Source organism: Rhinopithecus roxellana, unplaced genomic scaffold (genome assembly GCF_007565055.1).
Source record: "Rhinopithecus roxellana isolate Shanxi Qingling unplaced genomic scaffold, ASM756505v1 contig3809, whole genome shotgun sequence".
In the NCBI taxonomy this organism is placed as follows: Eukaryota; Metazoa; Chordata; class Mammalia; order Primates; family Cercopithecidae; genus Rhinopithecus; species Rhinopithecus roxellana.
Genome location: NW_022142757.1, coordinates 19,018 through 25,978, shown reverse-complemented (window position 1 = coordinate 25,978; position 6,961 = coordinate 19,018). Strand labels below are relative to the sequence as shown.

The 6,961-nt window shown below is 42.0% G+C and overlaps 1 pseudogene; it reads right to left on the bottom strand.

The window, feature by feature from the left end:
- Window positions 1-3,879: 3,879 nt before the first annotated feature.
- LOC115895918 lies at window positions 3,880-4,608 on the bottom strand (annotated as a pseudogene).
- Between the last annotated feature and the right edge of the window lie 2,353 nt (window positions 4,609-6,961).

Genomic DNA, 6,961 nt, shown 5'->3' with positions numbered 1-6,961 from the left:
TTTACTGTAATATGGCAAAATTTAAGTGAATTGGACCTTAATTGTTGAATCCTGCAGCTCCACTAACCACAACCTAAATACACCCCCATCTGGGCCATATCTAGCAGAAATTTTAGCTCTTCATTAGTATAAATGTCAACTCATTAAGAAGCTGGCTATATTGGATGTTTAGCCTCATCTTCCTTAAGATCTGCAAATAGAAAGTATAAGAAGTCAGTATAACCCGTTTTTGGTAATGAGATTAATGCTGGATTGTTCCATCTTTTTTTGTTTTTGTTTTTGTGTTTGAGACAGGATCTCACTCTGACACCCAGGCTGGAGTGATGAGGCACAATCATAGCTCACTGCAACCTGGAACTCCTGGACTCAAGCAATCCTCCCCCAACTCAGCCTCCAGAGTAGTTGGGACTACAGATGCATACCACCACACCTGGCTAATTTTTTGTAGAAATAGAGTCTTGCTTTGCTGCCCAGGCTGGTCTTGAATTCCTGGCCTCAAGTTACCCTCCTGCCTCAGGCTCCCAAAGTGCCGGGATTACAGGAATGAGCCACGGTGCCCAGTCACCTTTCCCATCTTGATAGTCCCATTCATTTGTATGTGGTTCTTCAAGAGTTCTGACCTTGGGGTTTGGGAGCTCAGTCTCTAGCCTGTACCCAGGGAGAGCCCACATATAATAATAGCTAGTTAAACTTTCAGAGGAGGTCTTCCTTTATTATTTAATGCCCCTCTCTTAGGAGCTTTTATAGCACATATCCCTGGTACTACACTATTGAAGGATTCAGCTAAACTCTGTTTAGGACTACTTATTGATTAGAACATGTGTGTTCTCTTTTGGTTGTCTAGCCAAGGACAAGAATGGTGTCACATAAGACTGGGTATGTGTAGGTACTTGATAATATTTGTTGATTTGTTGAAAAAAGGGAGTGCAGATACAAAAATATTTTTGAATTTTAATGTCTTGTCAAACTAGAAAGAAAATGAATGTTCAAGATGAACAGTATAAAATACTACAGCAAGTTTTAGGTTGCTTGGTAATCTAAATTCTATTATCATAATAGATGAATCTTGACTGCAGAAAGATTTTATACTTGGTTTAATCTGAGCTCCTACTTCATAAACCACAATGGATCTCTCAACATACAGTTTGGAGAGTTTCATCAAAGATTGGATTTTATCACTGAGGCTTATTTACTGTTCCCTCAAATGTCTTTCAGGAAAAAAAAAAACTAGTACATTGGGGTGGAAAGTTTAGAAATTTGGCAAGAGCTAAGTTGCTTCCAGAAGCAGACAGCTAAAGGCTTAATATTTAAAAGACAGACTCCCATTCTTTTGGAGGTGTGAGGTTAGGGAAGAAGTATGAGATTAGAATCCCATCATTTTAATTGAATTGTTTTATTTCATTGAGAAAGTGTTGTTAAATTAGTAGCCAAAAATGAAATATCTGTTGAAAAAATAATTTTTTTCTGTGCAAAGCCCTATACTAGAAGCCATAGACAAATAATGAAAAGCACACTACTCTTTCACAAGGTACTTACAGTTCAGAGAGGGAGATGTGACACCCTACCTGGAAAATGACTAATGATCTTAATATATTTTGAGACGTTCTCTGATAAAAGCACCGATTTTGCTCATTCTCAAACTCTGCACACTTACTGGAGTTATTAATGAAGCTTTTCAGGAGATCTGAGTAAGTAGACTATTGTGCCCTAATAGCGAGTAAGGCCTTGAATCTTGCTATTGACCCAAGTGCACACTGCAGAGTGGAGTTGTGACTAGAAAGGGGTCCTGGCATCATCACTTCTAGAATTGTGTTGTTTGTCTGCTAGATTACACAGCATCTTTTAAAAGTTGTTGAAGTCAAGAAGTTAAACATTTCACTAAAGAATTTGCAGTTTCTAAATTTTCAGTTTACTATCAAATTTGCAGGAAGCAAAGTTCTGAGCCTCTCCTCTGTTTCTTATTAACAGATATCACCTGGAAAGGGAAATGCAGCTTCAAACTCCCAAAAGGCTTCTGAAAATACACTTGTGATTTTTTTTTTTTTTTTTTTTTTTAGACAGAGTTTTGCTCTTATTGCCCAGGCTGGAGTGCAATGGTGCAATTCTGCTCACTGCAACCTCCACTTCCTAGGTTCAAGCGATTCTCCTACCTCAGCTTTCCAAGTAGCTGGGATTATAGGCATATGACACCACGCCAGGCTAATTTTGTATTTTTAGTAGAGATAGGGTTTCATCATGTTGGTCAGGCTGGTCTCGAACTTCTAACCTCAGGTGATCCACCTGCCTCAGCCTCCCAAAGTACTGAGATTACAGGCATGAGCCACTGCGCCTGGCCCACTTGTGATTTTTTTAAGTGTAAATGTATGTATGGGCTGGGGAAGACACTTTCCCTCATTACAAACCAAATAGATTTTGATAGGGATAACTAAGAAAATAAAAATTGTAATAAAGTCTGTAAATAAACTGCGAAGAGGCAGCTGTGTCTGAGGTTAGACTTTGGAATCCAAAATAAAAGAGTTTTGGGAGTGATTGGTGTTGTTTTTGTTGACTTGTGACAAGACAAATTCCAAATGCATAGATAACTTAGAGTCCTGCTTTTCCTAATTATGAGTAAGACATTCTCCCAAATGCATGCATCACTCTTCACCAAGTCACTCTTTATATGAAGGGCTTGGTTTATTCATGCAATGGTTAAGCAAATTAATAAAAGTAATTCAAATCAATACCATGTTTATTATTTTGCTCCCATTTTGATTGGTCTTGATGGTAGTGAAGCCCTTATTGTCCAACTTGTACTGATAAAAAGGAAATCACTTCCGGCCGGGCGCAGTGGCTCATGCCTGTAATTCCAGCACTTTGGGAGGCCAAGGCGGGCAGATCACAAGGTCAGGAGATCGAGACCATCCTGGCTAACACGGTGAAACCCCGTCTCTACCAAAAAGACAAAAAAAAAAAAATTAGCCGGCCGTGGTGGCGGGCGCCTGTAGTCCCAGCTACTCCGGAGGCGTGCACCCGGGAGGCGGAGCTTGCAGTGAGCCGAGATCACGCCACTGCACTCCAGCCTGGGCGACAGGGCGAGACTCTGTCTCAAAAAAAGAAAAAGAAAATCGCCTCCAAAGGCAATATTTTTAATTTATGTGTTAGTTTTAGAAATACATGTGTGTATTCCTGTATATATGTGTATATGTACATTACTGTATACATATAAGAATAACTACATATATTTGGGTACTTGTAAAGACTTAGTAATCTGCTTAATATGGGTAATAAAATATTGAGGAACTCTGTATCTAGTTACTTAAAAGCTAAATATTTCACTTTAATCTTTTAAAAAATCAACAAAAATTTACAAGTGACAGAGAAAAATGTTCAAATTAATTACATGTACTCTCATCAGCTTTTTGAGGCAGTACTACAAAGCGGCACATTCGTTTATTGGTCGTATTAGGTTTAAACACTCCACATCTTTGCTCAGGGAAGCATTCTATATCATCACCTCCGAAGAGTTCTTTAGCGCCATCAGGAAACTGACAAGGTAGTTAGCATGAAAAACAAATCCACGTTTTTATTTATTTTTATAAAATCTATATTTAATAATGTGTACACAGTTTAAAAAAATACAGAGCACCGATACCCATGTACTGTACCCCGAAAAAAAAGTGTTTCTACTTCATGCATGCACACACAATGCACTAAAGCAAAAACGCATTTACACAACAGGAAGGTAGCTCTATTGTGAGTAATGGATACCGTAACTTCACCAGAACAGGACAAACTCACAAAGTTTAAGAAAGTGATTATTTCTCTGAGGACTGGAACAGAATAGCCTAATCCTATTTTTTTTTCCTAAGATTATTTTCCCTCAGAGTAGCCCAGAAAAGGGGAAAGGGGGCATTATTTTCACAGCAATCAGCCCATTCACAAGATCCATTAATGAAATCTACAAAATAGGAGGAGGGGAAAAGAATGGCAATTAAATTATTGCGTCCATAGGTCTGATGATGCAAATAAAGGTAATCTGAGAATCGACTGATTTTCCTCGAGGAATGCATTCTTAGAATCCGGGGCTGCCGGAGGCTTCTGGGCTACTTGGGGCAGGGCCGCGGCTCGGAGCGGCTGCCAGGCATCCACCGCCGCGGAGGCGCGCGCCCTAGGTGGCCATCTGGAAGGGCTCGGGCTGGAAGCCGAAGAGTCTCTGGCTGTACAGCTCGCTCTCGCCAGGCAGCTTCGCGCCCGGGAACTGGAGGTAGTGGTCGTGGCCGAAGTGCTCACAGTGGAGACCCACCCAGTCCCGCTCCGAGCCGAATCGCTCGGCCTCGGCCAGGATCCGGGTCAGAGCCATGATGTAACTCAGCGCCATTTGCAGGGTCTCGTACTTGGATAGCTTTTATCCTGGCCCCACTGGGGAACCACCCTCCGTAAGCGGTCGAAGGCCGTGTTGAGCCCCTGCATGCGGCGGCGCTCGCGCGCGTTGGCCGCCAGGCGCCTGCGCGCCGCGCTCTCCAGCCGCCCGGCCCCGGAGCACGTGCCCGCGCACTCGGCGCCGGCCGCGCACGGGGGAGCAACGCGCGCTCCCGCCGGCGGGCCGCCGGGTTTGCAGGACTTCATCCTTGGCCCGAAGCAGCGAGGCGCCAACCTCGCACGCACGCACGCCCGCTCAGGACCTGCGCGTGGGCTGGTCTCTCGAGCCGCTTCCCAACGTGGCTCTTCTGAGCAAATAAGTCATAAACAAAGCAACTCACGTGCATCAAATAGTTTACAGGGCGGAGTGCGGGACTCGGCCTTCTGTCCTACTGGATGACCAGGCTGATATCTCTTCACTTCCCCAAATTAGGAGAAATTGAGACGCTCAAGGGAAAGTCATTTTCTCAACGTGAAGTTGAAAAAGAGAAGGAAACCTTCTGCAGCAGAGTTTGGTGTGGCTGGTTCGAGGAAGGCCTTTCAAGTCCTCTGGGAAAGCCTGAGACTCCTTTGCAGGAAGATGAACTCTTTCCCGAAGCTCAGGGAAGGAGCGCTTTTAGCGCAGTAGCTGTCGGAGAGTGCGGGATGAATCTTGGAGACAGGAGAATTTATAGCAGAGAGCTGAAGGAGGGAACAGGTGGTGGCAGGTGGGCGGGCGTCCCTCGGCTTCTATCTCAGCACCTTCCTACCCTGGGAACTGCGGGGGGAGGGGGCGACTCACAGCAAAATCCTGACATTACAGCCTTAGTCTGTTGAAGTTTCTCCAAAGCTATGTCCAACACTAACTAACACACCATCTGGAGTGGCCTGGCTGTCCCCAAAAGAATAACAAGGTGGGGGTTGGGGCAGAGCTTGGTCTATCTTTTCCATATCAGTGGGCAGCTTACGTGTCAAAAACTTAACCGAGGATTTGTAAATTATTAGAAATCATCTGTGTGAAGATGTCGGTTTTTGGCATTATGAGATACATCGGGACTGTAGCATAAGATGATGTAGCTTTGTTGAGAAGTGTGACAATTTTGCATAACGCTGATCTAATATACTGACATTAAAATTTTAGTTATTAAGTAAATTGGAAACAATTAGCAGGTGCCAATATTATTGCAGACATGGAATTTTACTGTGCAAATAATTTGGCTGTTTTCTATGAAACAATTATTATAACATATCAAAAGATATTAACGTGTGTATAACACTTTATATTATTCTAATTATAAATTGGGTTGCTTGAGTTCAGATACTTAGGCAAATTAATTCAGTATTTATACTTCATTTCCCCTGCCACAGGTTCATAAATGTTTGTGGGAAATGCACTGAGATGATAACTAATCATTTAACATTTAAATCAAAGAAAACTAATCATAATGCACATTTTTGTGCAAAATGAGAACATCTAAGTAACTTGTGAGGTTTTAAAAAATAGTTCCTAAAGCACAATTTTTGAAAATAGTTTATATCTTGAACATTTCAGTTGTGTCAACTGCCCCCTGGAATAATAGCAAAGCATGGTTTCTGCTATTGATAATGACAGTCTGCTAGTTTATGTTCTAACGTAACTGTTGTGTGCACAGTACTATTTCCTGTTTCTCTTTAAGTTATGCTTTCATTGTCTTTGGTACTCGGGTTACAATCTCATCAATCCTGGGTACCCTGGATAATGAGCCAGAAAACTACCTCCAAATAGGTTCAATCCAGAATCCTTACTGGATTCTTTAAGAAGAGCAAGTATGCTCTTTCTTCTTCCGAGATATGGACATGTCAGCATTATTCTCAAATATGATTATGTAATTAAAGTATCAAGAAACTCTCACAAACCAGAAGTATTTAACCGTGACTTGCTTTCCCCACCATTGCTCAGACTATAACCCCATTGTGACTGCCCTGACTCCAAGTCCTGTCTTCCCATAAATAGTTGATTAATCCCCCAGCTGAAGCAATGACAATGAAATGAAGTTGAATGACAGGAAGACAATAGGAAGCAATTGAACATTAATGATCTCCAGCATGACAGATGTTGAACACAGACTTTTGCGTGGAGCCACTCAGCTCTGTTACTTTGAGTCGTAACAGTCTTGGTTGGGAACAGCAGTCCTGTGACAGAAAAAACTATGTTATATAGTCATCAAAATGTCAAATATATTTTTCTGTGTTTCTGAGGAATTCTGCCCTATTAATGCTGTTGTTCTTCATATTCATTTTACTTCATCCCTTTCCTCCAAAGAGCTCCTCTGTGCTGCTCTGTGGAATGTTTCTCTGCAAAATGGACTGTACATTTGTTCTGGACGTTATTGTCCAAAGTGCTAATGAGATGTATGATTTTGCAGGCCATGTACCCAGGATTGATGAGATTGTAGCCCGAGTACCAAAGACAATGAAAGCATAACTTGAAGAGAGAAACAAGAAATAGTACTGTGCACACAACAGTTATATTAGAACATAAACTAGCAGACACCTGTGATATGAAGTTGATCCAAGGGTAGAGAGAATTGCTGCAATAAAG